This window comes from Castor canadensis, chromosome 14, assembly GCF_047511655.1.
Source record: "Castor canadensis chromosome 14, mCasCan1.hap1v2, whole genome shotgun sequence".
Lineage (NCBI taxonomy): Eukaryota > Metazoa > Chordata > Mammalia > Rodentia > Castoridae > Castor > Castor canadensis.
This window is the reverse complement of record NC_133399.1, coordinates 37,193,378-37,210,405: the sequence shown is the minus strand read 5'-3', so window position 1 is coordinate 37,210,405 and position 17,028 is coordinate 37,193,378. Positions and strand designations below refer to the sequence as shown.

At 34.3% G+C, this 17,028-nt stretch overlaps 2 pseudogenes; one reads left to right on the top strand and one right to left on the bottom strand.

Moving 5' to 3' along the window:
* Positions 1-9,160: 9,160 nt before the first annotated feature.
* Positions 9,161-10,082, bottom strand: LOC141416802 (olfactory receptor 7D4-like; annotated as a pseudogene).
* A 4,371-nt stretch (positions 10,083-14,453) lies between these two features.
* On the top strand, positions 14,454-15,519 carry LOC109680060 (carnosine N-methyltransferase pseudogene; annotated as a pseudogene).
* The last annotated feature ends 1,509 nt before the right edge of the window (positions 15,520-17,028 follow it).

The window sequence follows — 17,028 nt, the reverse complement described above, 5'->3', positions numbered from 1 at the left end:
TTCCTCTCCCATTGGTAAATTCATGTATATTTGTGCATTTCATTTTCTGGCATGCTGCACTGATCAAACACAAATGTTAGATGCATAATAGATATTGAAATAAAGATATCTACTATAACACAAAATAGAAATCTTCCAATTGATCAGATGCTTTACTGAGCTACAGAACTGACTAAAATTAGAGAAAATGCATTCATATCTATTTTGAAAGAATGATGCAGTATTAAGATGTAATACCAATTCTAGTAATGAAATCAGTTTCAGAAACATATACTTATAAAATTAATTTACAAAAAATAGATCAATGAACTGGGAATTTGTGGCTTGCACCTGTAATTCTAGCAGCTTTGGAGTTTGAAATTGGAAGAATCATGGTTTGAGGCCAGCTCAAGGAAAAAAAGGTCACAGGACCCCATCTCCAACCAATAGTTGGGCATGGTGGAATGCCTGTCCTCCATGTACAGAGATTGGGAGAATCATGGTTCCAGGCTTTCCTCAGTGTGAATAAAGGTTTGCCAAACCCCATATGAACAGAAAAATCTGGGTATGTTGATACATGTCTGTCAACCAAGCTGCAGTGGGAGGCCTAAAATGGGAGGATCATGGTCCAGATCAACCTGGGCAAAAAGTTAAGACTCAATCTCCAAAACAACCAGAGCAAAATGGGCTTCAAGTATAGCTTAAGAGATAAAGCACCCACCTAGCAAGAGCAAAGCCCTGAGTTCAAACCTCATTATCTCCAAAAAATATTTATAAATAAAGCAAAATAATAACCATAATCACAATATATAAAGTGCATTTGAGAAATTTCAAGAGCTGTTACTGTGGATAAAAGCCAGGCCTGAATCCTGAGTTAAAGAAAAACAAGGAAAAATCAGTGACAAAACAAAGAATGGTTGTTTTCAAACAATATCCAAAAGGAAATGTTGTATTAAAACCCCTTAAATTAAGAAACCCCAATTTTGAGTATTTGATATTTATAGAAAATTTAAATGGATATTTGACCTGAGAATGTAGCTTAATGACACAGTGCTTGCCTTGTATAAACAAAGCTTTGGGTTCAATGCCCAGCACCACAAAAATATTAAATAAATATAAAGCAATTCATAATTAGAAAAAAGCAAACAGTTTTGAGCATGGAACCTCACAATTAATTAATGGTATTTTAAATGTGGTTATTAAGGTATAATGATATAAACAATAATATAAGCTAATGAGAGTGCTCAGTAAATCAAATATGTCAATAAGTTAAATATTCTAGCAAAAATAGTGACAAGACAAAGAAAAATGCACTGAAACCTTTTTTTGCAGTACTGAGGTTTGAACTCACGGCCTTCTTCTTGAGCCAGTCCACCAGCCCTATTTTTCGATATACGGTCTTGTGAAATATTTGCCAGGCTGACTTCAATGCACAATCCTCCTGATATCTGCCTCCTGAGTAGCTAGTATTACAGGCATGAACCACCTGAGACTGGCTGAAAACTTTTAATAAGTTAAGGAAGAGTGATCAGAGAGGGTTACACTGATTAAAGTACATTATATTTACAGGAGAACTACTAATGCAAAACCCCACTGAACAATGAACTGACATTTAAATGATGAAGGACAGCTCATGTTAAAGGGAGGGTAACAGTGGAAGGTGAGGTAAATGAAAGGATAAAGGAGGGTAATATGGGCCATGGTTTTTCTACACATATATGAATATAGAACATTGAACTCTGTGGAAGTCATATTAAGAGGCTGGAGGGGAAAGATGGAGGATAATGGAAGAGATGAACCAAACCTGGGTATGTAGTACACATACATGAAAATGTCACAATAAAACCCCTGTTCAACTTTTATACACCAATAAAAATGATACAAATAGTGACAGAACATAACAAAAAATCTAATAAAATTTGGAACAAAATATACTCTACTTTGAGCATAATTGGATGATGACAATCTGACAGAAAGAGAGAATAGAGAAGAGTTGAAAATTCTCCAGAAAACAACACTTATTATGAAGAGACTCCATATTTGAAGAGTAAGAGAAGGAAATAGAAGAGTAGCAGGACAAGATTTATCTCAAACGAAACTAAATTTCCTAACAATACAGGGACATCATTTCCATGGGCTTAAGAAACAGGGGAGTTAGTCATTCTCATTATTCTAGAGATAAATCCTAGTACCAACTTTCTTCCTTTATGTCTTCCTCCTCAAATCACAGTGACATCCAACAACTCTTTTCAATCCTTGTCTTGAAACTTTATCTTAACCATGCAGTGTCCTCAGGAAGCCACTTTGGGATTTCACAAAGTCTGAAACCAACCAATTACAGGTGAAAGGAAAATGGCAGCACGGATTAAAGTTTCCAGGTTTAAATTCTCAGATCTCCTCATTAAGTAAATTGGTTTTTTGTTTATCACATTCTGTAAGCACTTCATCTCCCTGGGACACATAAAAGATAATAGAGTAGAACTTTTTCAGTCAATTTTGTGCTATGGAGACATTGGCCCATGGAGGCATTCTTTTTTTTCCTTTGGTTTAATTTGAAAATTATTACATGTTCTCTATGGATAATTAAATTTCTAAAAGGAATAAATACAAAGAAAAACTATTCTGTGGTATGCCACTTTTGAACAACATTAGGAGATCCTAGAAATCATTTTAGATTTATAATGTTATCAAGAGAAATAAACTCATTTAAAAAAATTTTCCTTAACATTTTTAGTTCTTAAATTAATTTATTTGACAAATACTATTAAACATATGTATTGTGGAAAACAAGATGCCTAGTACATTGGATAATGGGTAACTATTACAAAATCAACACATTTATTGCTATATTAGTTTCTTTTTCTGGGGATTACACTTCACATCGATCAAAAAAATTTCAGGAACAAAATATATCATCACCAACCATAAGTGCCATGCTTTAAAAAAAGTAATCTTTTGAGCTTATTCCTCCTATGTAAATGGAATTTTCAACCCTCTGACCATATTTCCCTCCCCCAAAATACACCTCTTCACTTCCTTAGCCTCTGGAAACCATTGTTTTCCTATTTCTTTGAGATAAATTTTTCAATAAAACATTAATAATATTTTGTGTGTTTAACTAACTGTGTCTGGCTTATTTCAAATAACATAATAGTCTCCCAATACATTCATGTACATTTAATAGGTAGTATTTCTGTCTTTTAATGACTAAGTACTATCTTATTGCATACATCCTCAATGTTCACCTGTCTCTTGATAGACACTTAGTTTGATTCCATATGGTGACTATTGTAAATAATACTGAAAACATTGGAAGTAGATGCATTTTAATTCTTTTGGGTTTTGTTTCTTCTGTGGGACTGGGATTAGAACTCAGATCTTTGTTATTGTAAAACAGATGCTCTACAAGTGGAGCCATGCCTAACAGTTAATTTTTCTCTGGCTGGTTTGGAAATGGGATATCTCAAAGTACTTGCTTACGCTGGCCTCAACTCATAATTCTTCTAACCTCGGCCTCCCTAGAGATAGGATTACAGGCATGAGCCACCAGTGCCCTGCTCATATTTTCATTTTTATTGTAGTAAAAAATCAGTTTCAGTATGATACTTTCAGTCATAGACACAATGTCTGAAATCATATCACCATATGTCTTCAATCATATTCACCCACCTTCATTCTCTCTTGTCCCAGCTATGCCTCCCACTAGTCCACCCACTCACATACAAATATTCCCTTTTACATGCATACATTTTTATTCATTTATTTGTTGTTTTTAGGTATAGATTGTACATATGAGAGAAAGCATGTCATATTTGACTTTTGGAGCTTGGCTTATTTGCCTCATATGATTCAATCCCACTTGTCATATTTTTTCTCTTACTCACTGAGATATTGAAGTCCTGTTCAGATAGCTATTTCCTATGCATTTATCTTTCAGGGATTTTGGGATGTTTTCCTTTAGTTTATTTAGGTCTGACATTAAAGTTTGTGATCCATTTAGAATTATTTTTGCAAGAATGATGAAGAGGTTAAATTCAAGTATGATGTACTGTAAAAACTTTTGTAAATATCATGATGTACCCTCAGAAAAACAAAAATATGATAATAAAAAATGAAACAGCAATTAATGATAGATATCTATTACAGTTCTCCATAGGTAGATATCTAGGTTTCCCAACACCATTTACTAAAGAAGTTGTCCTTTTTCCACTGTATGATTTGACACTTTTATCAACAATCAGTTAGCTATAGACATATATACATATTTTGGACCATCTGTTCCATTCCATTGACCTATGCATCTGTTTTTGTTTGAATATCATGCTTTATTTTGTTACTATGCCTCTGTAGTATAATTCAAAGTCACATATTGTACTTCCAGAATAACCTTTTCCTGCAGGATATTTTAACTAATTCAGATGGTTTTTACCTCAATATGTGTTTTATGATTGAATTTTCTCTCTCTGTGAAGCATGTCATTGGAATCTTAGTGGGGATCATTTTGAAATTGTACATCGCTTTCAGTAATACAGTCATATTTACACTATTAATTCTGTCTTTCTATGAACATGGAAGGTCATTTCATCTTCTATTGTTTTCTTCAATTTCTTTCCTTCAATGTTTCATAGATTTTCTTGTACATGTCTTCCACCTCCTTAGGTAGGTATATTACTAAATATATTTGGCTATTGTGAATGGATTCTTTTCCTGTATATTCATAGTTGGTATATAACAGAGCTAATAATTTTTTTGCACAATGACACATTGATCCATTGCTCAAGGTTTTATCAGAACTAACACATTATGGTGGAGTTTTTAGAGTCTTTTATGTTTTTCAGACTTGAAGTACTTTTTTTCAGCCTTCCCTCTAGCAAAATATTTTAAAACAATTTTCCAGAATTATAACCAAAAATTTACCTAGTATTACTCAGAATGGAGGAAATAAACCATTCTGACTACAATACTGATCAGGCTAGTGCTGTTTGTGGGCTGAGTGCTGGAAAGTTCAAAAATCATTTGTTAGCTTTAGGGCTAAATTCTGTTTAGAAGCTTTTCTTCATTGCATACCTGGAACCACTTCTTGCCCCAATAAACTTTTATCCTATGGACTGTATACCCTCCCACTGACTGCAGGGTCTCCAAAGTGTACTGAGACTGCCAAAAATTTTCAGTTGGTCCATGCAATGCTCTTCCTCTCAATTACTGTCTCTGGGGGCTGCCTTCCATCCAGACACTAGGTGGGTGTCCTCAATCTCCCTCTCTTGTGATTTTTTCTTGTTTTTAGATCAGAGGTTTGTTTTATTTCATTACTTTTAACTTTTGTGTATTTTCTATGGGGTTTCACTTTATAGTTATCTGAGGCTTACAAATATTCATCTAATAAGAAGTCACTTTAAGCTATTTACAACTTAACATTGATTATATTTTGAGTATCCAGTGCACATTTGGAATTTTGATGTCAATATTCACGTTTTTTATTCCTTATTCCTTTACAAATTTTTGCAATTACTATTATTTTAAGTTTCTTTCTTTGAACCTTGATATTTAAGATGTGTGCATGTATCACAATGACATTACAGGTTGTTCCCAGTTTGAGTACTTGTTACCTCATTTTTATATCCTTTCAGATATCTTATTATAACTCATTATCAATGTTTTTCACAACTTAAAAGAATCCATTTAGCATTTTCTGAAGCACGGTTCTAGAGGTGATAAACTCCAAATTCTTGGTTGTCTGTGAAATTTTTTATAACTCCTTCAATTATGAAAAACAGTGATTCATGGTAAAACATTTGTTATTGGTAGTACTTTTTTTCAATGTATTGAATATAACTTCTTATTTTCTGTGGATATACAGTGTTGGATATTAACTACCTCTAAATATTATTTCCTTATTTGTTGATTTCTGGATCCTTTCTTTGTCTGATTTTTAATAATATGCTGTGGGTTAATCTTATGCAGATTAAATCTAATTGGACACCTTCAATCCACCTTTACATGGGTATTTCTTTCTCTAGGCTTGGATAAGTTTCCAAATTTTTTTCTTTAAATGAAGTTGTGTCTTATTATCATTACCTTCTCAATCTTGACCACCAATGGCTTGAATATTTCAAGTATCAATATAATACTGTCTCATAAATATTTAATCTTTCCTTAATCCTTTTTTTTCTTCTTCTGACTATGTATTTTCTGTGACTCTATCATCAATATCACAGGATTCATCATTGTCTTTCACAACTCTGCTATTTATGTCTTTAATTGAAGTTCTCCTTTGATCATTGTAGCTTTTATTGCCAAGAAATATCTTTCTGTGATATTTGCATATATATATATATTATATATATAATATATGTGTGTATGTGCATATATGTATTTATATGTATATATTAATTGAATCTCTGCTACACTTTTTATCAGTTCACTGGTTATTTTTCTCACTTCATTGAATAGATTCTTTGTATTTCTTTTTGTTTAACTGAATTTCCTTAAAACAGTTATTTTCCCTTTTTTCTCGGGTTTTTTATACACTTTCATATTTCTAGGGTCAGAAAAGCCACAATATTCTGTCTCTTTGATGATGTTGTATTTCCCTGATTGTTATTGGTCATCATTGTCATTCTTAAATGTCTCCATATTTGAGGAAGTTGGTGCTTATTGCAGTTTTCATACACAAGATTTGACTGGCAATGTCTTTAAATTAAGCTTGTCCAAGGGTTCTGAGGAAGTTTCTGGTGTCGTCCCTATGCCTGATACAACTGTGACCAGAGCAGGATTAGGGGACATTTAGCCTGAGAACACTTCTGTTAGCAAAGTGCCACACTGGAATTCTATAGCCTCATAATGTCATTTACCCAGATAGAACTCTCAAAAACACATTTCACTGCCATGTAGATGTTAGGGATGCAACTCACAGAGACACTGACTGAACTTTCCAAGAACACAATCTACACAAAGGAAATACATTGGACACTGAACAGATAACACATAAAAATTAACACATAAATATCAATAGTTTAAATATAAAAGTTAAAATCATAGAACTTTTAGAAGAAAACTGAAGGCTAGCTTCTTTATTATTGGCTTCTGTAAATGGCACAAAACACATGAGAAAAGAAGGAAAACAAATACTTTGTACTACAATAAAATTGAAAACCTTTATGCATGAAAATATATTACTAAGGAATGGAAAATAATGTATGCACAAACTAATTAAGAAAACAAAGGAAAATGACATAGAGTCCATGAATATATCACAAATTTATCAAAAAATTCATGGTCAATTAATTTTTGGTAATGATTTCAAGGTCAAATAGTTGGGAAAAGACAGTACATTCAGTAAAAGGCACTATGCAAATGGTATACTCACTTGCAGCTTTAAACTGTACTCTCATTGCTCATCATGTTGAAAAAAATCACTAAAATGAGTTAAAAACTTTAATGTTATACCAAATATTATAAGACTACATGGAAGAAACATGACAGAAAGCTCTGAGACATTGGTCCCAAAAGTATAGCCATATATTTCAAAAAGTATAATACATTCCAAAAAGTATAGACATTCATTCTAAAAAGTACAATATATTCCAAAAAGTACAGACAGTGCAGGCAAAATCAAAAAATGAAATTCATTCAAACTAAAGAGCAAAAGAAGGTTCAAAGAAAAGAGAACCTGTATAATGGAAGGCTGTATTTGGAAACCATACATTGGACATGATTTCAACATTCAAATATTCTGGACCACTGTAAAATCAACAATTACATTATTGCAAGTTTAGTCAAAGGATACAAAATAAGTATGGAAAGGTACCTTATATGTACATCCCAATATTATGGCACTATTAATAACAATAGTGAAAGTGTTCAATCATTACAAGTGTTTATCATCAGATTGGTAGGTAAAGAAATGTGGTATATTGGCTGGGAAGACACCTGAAACTTCATACACTATATTTACATAAAAATTTACAGATTAAATGAAAAACACTTTGGTACCACCTTAAAAGATAAATACTAAATTCCCATATGAACTACCTGATCCACTTCCATATTTTTACCCAAATAATTGATAATGACCTAGATATTCATTGTTTATAAATGAGACTATTCTATATACATTCTGTAAATGTATTCTGCGAAATACACTGTTAAACAATTTTGTCATTGTGTATCCCTATAGGGTGTATTACATAAATTAATGTTACTACCATATCACTAGACAATGTAATGTTGTAGAGCCACCATACCATTTACCAAAACATCACTAATGTAGTGCACAAATATATACCAACAAATGTACTGTTTATTATAGCTAAAAGATGGAAATTACACAAGTTTCCACCAACAGCTAAGTGGATAAACAATTTCTTATATATATACACTTAAAAGGAAATGTTATTCAGCCATGGAAAAGAAAACAACATTATCAATAAAAAGTCAATAAGGAGGAGGAAAAGAAATGTAGAAGGAATAAAGGTAAGAGGAAATGAAGGAAAAAGAAAACAAAAAGTAAAAATCAGGTACCACAAAGAATGAAGCAACATTTCAAATGATCCTATGCACTATATTCTGTATTATCAAAAATCATGAAGAAAAATCCTTATATCGTTCATGTTCAATATCTAACCACTGTCAGAATATGTAGGATAAGAAAGGGAAGAATGTCTGCTCAATGCCAGGTTCCAGTTACAGTTCATCCTAACCTAATTATATTCCTTGCAGAAATTATGTGAATGTAACAAAATATATCAGAGCAATGTTTCAGAACAAGGAAAAGACAAAGGCATAAACCAGCAAGTAGAGTTCTGATGTAGAAACCATGTCATCATGGTAATTTTATTCCCAATTCCTCCAGAGAAAATAAGAATATAACCACATTAAGCCAAATAATACTAACATTAATCAATATTTGATGAGGAAACCATGGCAGCTATTTATATAAGGATTTTTTAAAATCAAGTTATTAATCCAAGAAATGTCTTAAAATTTACCACACTTTGAATTGTACAGACATTATATAGGGAGGAAAAATTTCAAAGGAATTATTGTTGAGCTATTATAGAGAAATCAATACAAAATGTAAAAAAGCAAAACAATAGTAAATAAATTAATCAGATCACTTAGAAAAGGAAAAGTACCTAGTTACTGAAATTCACATTACCCTTATTCTCAGATCTCTGATCCATCAAGGACAAGAAGCAACTCTTCCCAGGAGTCTCTCCAGGGCTCCCGTCACATCTTTGTTCCTTAGGCTATAGATGAAGGGGTTCAGCATGGGGGTCACCACAGTATACATTATGGATGTGATTGTGTTTCTCTGGGAAGAATGGTTCACAGCAGAGCTGAGGTGAACCACAAATCCTGTTCCATAGAACAAGGAGACCACACAGAGGTGAGACCCACAGGTGGAAAATGCTTTATACTTGCTCACAGTGGAAGACATCCTCAATAAAGAAGATATTATGTGAAAGTAAGAGAAGATTATCTCAGTGACAGGAAATAAACCCAGCAGGGCAGTAATTACATACAAAAAATATTATTGATGAGTGTTTCAGAGCCTGCCACTCTGAGAAGCTCAGTCAGTTCACAGAAGAAATGTGGGATTTCAGTGCCTATAGAAAAGGTCAGTTGTTTCATCAGTAGAAGATGAATCAGGGAGACTGAAAACATAATTATCCAAGAAATTAGGACCAGTAGGCCACAGAACAGGGGATTCATAATGACAGTGTAGTTTAGGGGGTGGCAGATAGCTACAAAGTGATCATATGTCATCACTTTTAGAAGAAAATTATCCATTACAAGAAAAATATTTTAAAATATACCTGAATAAGGCACTTATATCACAGATGTCTTTGCTCCATGATGAATTTTGGGGTCTGTGGTAGATGTTAAGCAAATGTTAACAAAGGACAGGTTACAGAGAAAGAAGTACTTAGGTGTGTAGAGATGAGAGTCTGTGCTGGTAGCCAGAATGATGAGGAGGTTCCCCAGCACAGTAATGAGGTACATGGACAGGAATATTCCAAAGAGAACTGGCTGCAGTTCAAGATCATCTGAAAGTTCAAAGAGTAGAAATTTTGGTACACCTTATGATTCTCTGCATCCATGTATCTGATTTGTCTTCTGGGGAGGAAACACAATATTCAATAAATAGATAATTGAAACCTCAATTAGTTTTGTCTTTCAATCAAAGTTTTAGTACATTTTTTTGGTTGACACTGAAATTTGAACTCAAGATTTCAGACTTTCTTGGTAGGCACTTTACCACTTTATCCAGGACTCCAGTCAAATGGAAGTTTTTCATTCTGTATAGATGATTGCCAATGACTTTTCTCAGCCAAGTGGCAGCCTTTTTGTCTCCAAGTGAGGAATCATTCATATTTGTTGAATAACCAGAAATCTCTCTTTTCTAATCAACTCACTAGTTATAATATTTTGTAGGTAGAGGAATGGAACCTAAGATTTTTGTGATGACTCATATAAAAGATTTGAAGGCATTCACCTCTTTTCTTTGGTGTTCTTCATATTTCTTTATCCTAGAGCTCTCTGATAATTATTATATACTTTATAGAAGCAAAATATATTCTGTGATGTGACATGTTACTGTGATGTGATATTTGCCTTGCAGTATCTTATTTTTTCTTCCAAACAATACTGTGATTGCTAACCTTATTTGTGAGCTTAAAAATGCCTTTTCAATGTGTAGGTGTCTTAGTAATAGTTGTTTTTAAATTTTGGGGGCACTACTGTTGTTTGAACTCAGTGTCTCACACCTGCTAGCCTGGTACTCTACAACTTTAGCCATGCCTCCTCCCTTTTTGCTTTAGCTACTTTTTAAACAGATTCTCACTTCCATACAAGCTTGCCTGGACTGTGATCTGCATAGTTGTGCTTCCCACATAGATGCCATGATAGGTGCATTACATCATGCCCAGTTTTGTCATTGTTGAGATGGAGTCTCACAATCTTTATACACAAGCTGGCTTTCAACTGCTATCCTTCTGATCTCTACCACTTGAGTAACTAGGATTGCAGCCTTAAGCCACTAAACCCAACCATTATTATTTTTAATATTATTTAGAAACTTCTTCTTTTTGTTAATTGGATGTATAACTCTGTCCACAGACATTATAGAGATGTAATTTTAAACTGAAGTTCTTGAGTCAAACTTCCTGGAGTAGAGTTTGACACTACCATAATACCATCCTTGTGATCTTGAGAAAGATATTTAAATCCTCTGAGCTGCAGAGGATGTACCTCACCTCTATAGTAGGGATAGTAAGTCTGAATACTTAATGAAGAGCAAAACAAGGTCACACAGTGCAATATTTCTACTGTAGTTTCTGTGACATATAATGGGCTTTTCAAAATCATGTATTTCTGTTCTTAACATCTCAATAAATGTGTCTTGCATGGATATCATTTAGCAATATTAATTTTAAACTAGAATGTCCATCATGGTTGTAATTCTAATCATTATAAATATAATAGTTTGGTGACAGCTTTTGACTGCTACAGAGTAGTTTTCCTTAATGAATATCCTTATTGTCCCCTTTTTTACAGAATATGTTCTTCCTAGAAGAAAAAGTATGTGGACTATATGAATAAAAGGAAGGAAAAAACACATAACCAATAAACTCACCTAGGTAAGTGTTCCTATATGTGCTCATGTGTCTGTGCCCATTAGTGAAATTGTATTGTATCAAAATAAGCAAGTTTAATGGTATTAAAAAGAGGAGAGGTAAGTTCAATACTCATCAGTGCAATGATTGCATATGGAATAGACAATAATTCAGAATACAAAATAGGAATTACTAAGAACTACTTAGTCTATGAACATGAGTAGAAGAGTCTACTCTGAAGCAGAAATGCTTGAATTGAGAAGGGAAGGATGGATAATTGTTAATCAGTAAAGAAAGAAGAAACATTCTAATGAAGAAAACAGAATGGATGGCAACCCTATTGGATGCTAAGTTGGTATAAGCAGAAAATTGAGCTGCTGATGTGATGGATAGCAGAGGAAGAGGAGTAGTAGGGATTAAGTGTGTAAATAAAAAATAAATAGACGTTCTCATAATCTGCCTTTTTGTCACTTAAGCATTGATAAATTCATATTTGCTTGCTGGTCCAAAGTTGTGACAGTTTTGTATCATCATTTGTCTTTTCAGAAAGTTACGTGGAACCAATTACATTGTCAGTACTGAAAAAACTACAAATGGTGGAAATACAATAAATACCAAGACTATCGCTTCTCGGCCTTTTGGCTAAGATCAAGTGTAATAAATACCAAGACTAAAATGTCTACAAGAGAAATATTTCAACTTATCATATGACTGAGAATAGACACAGAAATTTACAGTCAAAACACCAAAATACATTGTGTCTATGTATGAAGGTGGCACAAGGCATCTTACTGAAAGCTGTTATAAAATTTAGGGGACACAGGAGGGAAATAAGAGAGAATAACAGAGGGGATCCATCTGAACAAAGTACAATATATGAATGTATGGACAGCCATGGTGTAACCCTTTATACAATTAATACACACTAATAAAATGCATATTTTCTAAAAGAAATGAACACTTTAATTAAATAAAATGCATTCACATCTCATTTTAAAGAATAATAACTGGTGAGTAACTAATGCCATTTATAGGAATAGAAGACCTTTTAAGGGTGTAAGGCCAAACAGTAGAGTACCTGCCTAGCAAGCAGGAAAACCTGCATTCAAACACCAGTACCACAAAAAAACGAAGAGAGATTAAGATAAAAGTTTTTTAACATTAATTAACCACAAACCTAACTCAATGGAGTGAAATCATGATAAAAAACTCAATATAAAAATGTGTTTGAGAAAAAATTGACAGCAATAACAGTGGTTAGATCTCAGGGCTGATGATGTCAGTAAATAAAGAAACCAAGGGAAAATTTTAATCCAAAAAGAATGGTTGTTTTAAGACCACATCCAATAGGACGTACTACATTGAAACCCTGCATTTATTATGTGAAATTCATCAACTTGCCAATACAGCCTCCTCTGACTTCAATCATTTGTTTGCCTAAAACTTTAAAGGTATTGGCAATAGAAGAATAAATAATTACATTAATAGCATATATATTTTGGATCTTAAGACATTATGTTAACTACAACAATGTGCAATGAATGAGAGCTATCAACAAATCGAAATGCCCGTAAAATAGGGAACATAAAATAACCCAATAGATTCTGGAAAAATATACTGTACCTCATGAATAATAGATCTTCCATGAGTAGTGCCAAGTAGATAATCATATACAGGGGTTCTGAAACTAGTCTACATTTTATCAGAGAGAGAGGGAAGACAAAGTGGAACTTCTTCAGAAAATAATTCCTAAATATACTCCAGATTCCAAGGAGTGAAGGAAAACAAAATAGCTGGAAGAGACAAGTCTCCATGGACCAAAAAATGCCCTTGAAAATACAGAACTCCACTTTCATAGACTAAAAGATATATAGGATAATCTTATTATCATCATTCTTGAGGAGAATCCCACACCCACATTTTCTCCTCTTTTCCTTCTTATTCTAACTGCCCTCACTGGGACAGACCAAGTTTCTTCAATGGTTGTCATAGAAATGTTGACTTCTCTATTCTGTTCCTGAAGAAGCCTATATGGGTTTCATGAAGTCTGAGATAAGAGATGTATAGGAGAAGTGCATTATTAAGGATTCTACAGCATCTCTGAATTCTCAGAGCTCCTCATTAAACAAATTGGTCTATTTTCTTGCTACTCTCCAAATAATTTAGGTCCCATGGGGTACAAAGAAGACACTGTAGTGAGTGAAATTATTAAGTCAATTTTATACTTATAATATAAACAGCAAGGGGAGATACATTTACTTCCCTGAAAGACATTATGTTCCCTCAGTTTAATTGGCTTGACTTAAAAGTCATAATTTTCCACAAAGGAAAAGGGTAACTTCAATAAGGATCTAATTCTAGCAACTCTTATGAACAATCTTTGGACATTTTTATGAATAATCTTGAATCAAAATTTTATAGAAGAAAAGAAGCCCATTTTTTTAAATTTTCTTGAGCATTTTTATTTTTAAAATTCAATTATTTTTGTTTTATTTATTTGTCCAAATTGAGAAACAAACGTGTACATAAGTGTTGCATGCAATGTGATGTTCAGACATATTTCAAACAGTGCAATGTTTAAATATTTTTTAAAAACTAATGAATTCATTGTCTTACTGGTTATCACCTTATGGTAAAAATATTTTACATTTTCAGCTCAAAATTTTTAGAAACACAGATGGGCATCCAGAAAACCTGATGAAGCAGGGTGCAGATGGGTCCCAACGGCTGAGAGGAAGACCCCAGTGGCCTTGGTGGGAACAAAGAAGTGGAAGGGCAGAACTCTGCAGGGCTTTGGACTTGGTCAAGGTGGTTTAGGCAGCAAGACGTGCATCATGGAGGAGGAGTGGCAGGAGGATGGAGAAGCGAGAGGGAGAGGGAGAGGAAGAGGAGGACTACTTCGGGAAGATCATTAATGCCTTCCGCTAATGTGGCACCAGTATACATGAGTGAATCAAATGGAAAGACAATTTCAATCACTTCTACAAAATCAACAGAAACTACTTCCTCAATTTCCTCTTCACTTGTATGAGATCCAGAAATACACTGATCATAAACAAGAAATACTAGCAACCATTGTGAATGATTGCATATATATGTTTGAAAATAAAGAATATGGAGAAGATTGGAATGCAAAACTTATGCCAGCTTGTACATTTCACATGGATAAGTTAAAATCTATATTGAAACAATTTGTGAGACTGCAGTGAAAATGGGAAAGCAGAGAGAGATGCCTTCTACCAGCCAATTATTAAAGAAAAATTTTTTTTAATTCAAGGGAGAGATGGGATTCTTCTAAAGTAAATATTCTGGTACCTGGTATTGGACTAGGAAGATTGGCCTGGGAAGTAGCAGTGCTAGGTTATGCTTTTCAAGGAAGTGAATGGAGATTTTATGCTATTTTCTTCTAACTTGGTTCTCAATAGATGTTCTAAAATTGATTAATATAAGCTTTATCCTTGGATCCATCAGTTTACCAATAACAGAAGATCAGCTGATCAGATTCAATCCATCTTTTTCCCTGATGTTGATCTCCATAATCTCCCTTCTGGTTATAACTTCTCTATTATAGCAGGAGATTTTCAGGAAATTTATTCAGAATGCAAAACCTGGGGTTGTATTGCAACCTGTTTCTACATAGACACAGCTCACAATGTAATTGATTATGTTGACACAATATGGAAAATACTCAGCCAGGTGGAATTTGAATAAATCTTGGTCCTCTTCTGTACCATTTAAAAAATCTGACAAATGATCTTTCCATAGAATTGAGCTGTGAAGATATAAAAGTGCTGTTCTGCAATATGTATTCCAGCTAGAGGTGGAAAAAGAATATGTATTATCAACATATATTGTGAAGGACCTCTCTGTGATGAAATACTACTATGAATGTGTCTTGTTTGTGGTCTGTAAACCACAATAATGGTCTGATATGATATTACCTGGGAAACAGTTTAGTAAGAGTAAATGCTGAAATAAACAACACAAAATCAACTGTCAATGATGACAGGACATACTCTCAAATCAGTGGATTGGTGCCTTCTTATTCCTTGCAAAATTTAAAAATAAGATCAATTTTCTTAATAGCATCTACTGCTACTTTCAGTAATATACTAATTCCATGTAGATTTGAACTACACGAGTAAAAATGGAAGAAATATCGTCATGTTCATTTTTTTCTTTGAAGCCCAGAATTGTCTTTTAATAAGGAAAAAAACCTAAACTCCAATATCTTCATGAAGCTGTCTGTTACAATTCTGCCATATTACTGACTTATAGTATTGAAGTCCATAATACTCTACATGTTATTTTTAGAAGAGTCTAAGGATCCTCGGTCACAATTAACATCTGGAACTGGGACTTTTGTTCACATTGGACCTAAGCAATCCATGCATAAAATGTGTGTCCTATTTTTTATCATTCAAATTAGTTGATTTTGTTTTTTTCAGTTCATCTGAAATTTAGAGGAGCATCAAACATCTCACTATCATGAAATGCTAAACGTAATTGTAAAATAAAGTCAGGTCAGTAAAATAGTTAGGTAACTGAGAAACTAAGTATTTGCACTAAAGTCAACAATTTAGGAAAGCATCCTCCTCGTGGATGACCTTGAAATGTCTGGGAACTCAGCATTCTAAGTAAGGCACAAGGAGATTCCAAGATGGCAGCTAGAGGGAGGAAGCAGAAATCATGCCTTCTATAGTGAATCTTGGAGAGACTCTAGAGACACACCTTGCTGGCAAAACCACCGAGAAGAGGCAAAACTTTGACCCCTTCACACCTCCAGCCGGTGCAGAGCATCTCCACTTCACCTTAAACAGAGAAACCAGGAGGGCATCCAGGCCGCCAGTTGCCTGCGCCAAGATGGCTTGGGAAGATGAAGACAAGGTGAGTTTTGTGGTACCGCTGTACTCCCACAGACAACTCTGGGCCAGAGCAGCATAGCCCCCTGGACAGAATGACCCCCAGCTGGGGAAAAAAGAGAAACAGTAATAAGCAATTAGAACAATAAAGACATGTGGGAAAGAGGGTGGGGTGAACTGAGTGCTGAATATTGGGGGAAGGGAATCCTTCCTGGAACTGTAAATAAACAAGTCAGGCAGGCCGGAGAGGCTCTGGCAGGAGTGGGGGCACGCACCCAGCAACCAGGAAAGGGAAAGCTTGTGAGAGTGTCAGAGGGAGGAAAACTCCACAGGAGAGGAGGGAAGACCCACATTGCATGTGAGCTGTGAACAAACATGGTGGCTGGCAGGAGCAGCAGCACCACCCAGTAATCATGAGCAGGACAGCTTGTGACAGTGGCGGTGGGAGGAAATCTCCACAGGAGAAGTGGGAAGTCCCACTTCCCACGTGAGCTGTAAACAAACACACAGGCCTGAGAAAGCTGGTGCAGTGTCACCTCCCCCAGTGTGCTTGGAAAGGGGAAAGCTTG